The 2,456-nt window shown below is 39.0% G+C and overlaps 1 non-coding gene across 1 annotated transcript; it reads right to left on the minus strand.

Moving 5' to 3' along the window:
- Positions 1 to 247: 247 nt before the first annotated feature.
- On the minus strand, positions 248 to 2,233 carry LOC116803515. Its single transcript, XR_004363635.1, has one exon. It is a non-coding gene; the product is annotated as a small subunit ribosomal RNA (ribosomal RNA).
- Positions 2,234 to 2,456: the final 223 nt, after the last annotated feature.

Raw genomic sequence — 2,456 nt, forward strand, 5'->3', positions numbered from 1 at the left:
TCGAGAATTTGTTTTGTATAGAAACGCCGTTGTTGTAGTAAGTACTGCCACAAAACGCACAGCAACATTAATAATGTTAAAAGTCTTTTTATGAGGTTGCCAAGCCCCACATATAAATAAAAGCCATCTTCATTTTATTTTGACTTAACTTTTGATTCCGTGGAATCATTTTGTAATATTTTATTTTGGTAAATTGTATTTATTTGTATTATAACAAATATTTATTAACGATAAGGATATTATACAATAATGATCCTTCCGCAGGTTCACCTACGGAAACCTTGTTACGACTTTACTTCCTCTAAATAATCAAGTTCGGTCAACTTTTGCGAAACAACCGTAACACGCAAGGCGTCACAGTGATCACGTCCGGAGACCTCACTAAATAATTCAATCGGTAGTAGCGACGGGCGGTGTGTACAAAGGGCAGGGACGTAATCAATGCGAGTTAATGACTCACACTTACTGGGAATTCCAAGTTCATGTGAACAGTTTCAGTTCACAATCCCAAGCATGAAAGTGGTTCAGCGGTTACCCGGACCTCTCGGTCTAGGAAATACACGTTGATACTTTCATTGTAGCGCGCGTGCAGCCCAGACATCTAAGGCATCACAGACCTGTTATTGCTCCAATCTCATTATGCTAGACGCAATTGTCCATTTAAGAAGCTAGTGTCCTTATAATGGGACAAACCAACAGTACGGCTCCACTTACATAAACACATTCAAACACAATAAACATTTTACTGCCACCATGAATGAAGGCTAACATAAGCTTCAGCACCATAATCCTGAAGATATCTATTTAATATATTTGAGTCTCGTTCGTTATCGGAATTAACCAGACAAATCACTCCACGAACTAAGAACGGCCATGCACCACCACCCATAGATTCGAGAAAGAGCTATCAATCTGTCTTACACACTTATGTTCGGACCTGGTAAGTTTCCCGTGTTGAGTCAAATTAAGCCGCAGGCTCCACTCCTGGTGGTGCCCTTCCGTCAATTCCTTTAAGTTTCAGCTTTGCAACCATACTTCCCCGGAGCCCAAAAGCTTTGGTTTCCCGGGAAGCGACTGAGAGAGCCATAAAAGTAGCTACACCCAATTGCTAGCTGCATCGTTTATGGTTAGAACTAGGGCGGTATCTGATCGCCTTCGAACCTCTAACTTTCGTTCTTGATTAATGAAAACATCTTTGGCAAATGCTTTCGCTTAAGTTAGTCTTACGACGGTCCAAGAATTTCACCTCTCGCGTCGTAATACTAATGCCCCCAAACTGCTTCTATTAATCATTACCTCTTGATCTGAAAACCAATGAAAGCAGAACAGAGGTCTTATTTCATTATCCCATGCACAGAATATTCAGGCATTTGAAGCCTGCTTTAAGCACTCTAATTGTTCAAAGTAATAGTACCGGCCCACAATAACACTCGTTTAAGAGCACTAGTGCAGGTTTTTAAATAGGAGGAACATATGAAAAAATACAAGTATTTAATCACATATAAGAACTCCACCGGTAATACGCTTACATACATAAAGGTATAGTACTAACCACAATTGTAAGTTGTACTACCCGTATGAAGCACAAGTTCAACTACGAACGTTTTAACCGCAACAACTTTAATATACGCTATTGGAGCTGGAATTACCGCGGCTGCTGGCACCAGACTTGCCCTCCAATTGGTCCTTGTTAAAGGATTTAAAGTGTACTCATTCCAATTACAGGGCCTCGGATATGAGTCCTGTATTGTTATTTTTCGTCACTACCTCCCCGAGCTGGGAGTGGGTAATTTACGCGCCTGCTGCCTTCCTTAGATGTGGTAGCCGTTTCTCAGGCTCCCTCTCCGGAATCGAACCCTGATTCCCCGTTACCCGTTGCAACCATGGTAGTCCTAGATACTACCATCAAAAGTTGATAGGGCAGACATTTGAAAGATCTGTCGTCGGTACAAGACCATACGATCTGCATGTTATCTAGAGTTCAACCAATATAACGATCTTGCGATCGCTTGGTTTTAGCCTAATAAAAGCACATGTCCCATAAGGTTCATGTTTTAATTGCATGTATTAGCTCTAGAATTACCACAGTTATCCAAGTAACTGTTAACGATCTAAGGAACCATAACTGATATAATGAGCCTTTTGCGGTTTCACTTTTAATTCGTGTGTACTTAGACATGCATGGCTTAATCTTTGAGACAAGCATATAACTACTGGCAGGATCAACCAGAATAATGTTTTTCCTTCATATTCCATTCATATTTTTTGAATCGAAATAAGCAATATAATAGATATATAGATTTTTCACTTTATATAATTCCATGATTTTATTATATTGAATAAAATTCAATATTTCGCCTTTGGGTAAAATTTTAAATATATAAATATAAGTAAAAAATCTATTCGATTACGGCCATTTTTATATAGCATTCGTAATCCATATTTTCATTTTTAAT

The sequence above is a fragment of the Drosophila sechellia genome, unplaced genomic scaffold (genome assembly GCF_004382195.2).
Source record: "Drosophila sechellia strain sech25 unplaced genomic scaffold, ASM438219v1 Y_427, whole genome shotgun sequence".
NCBI lineage: Eukaryota > Metazoa > Arthropoda > Insecta > Diptera > Drosophilidae > Drosophila > Drosophila sechellia.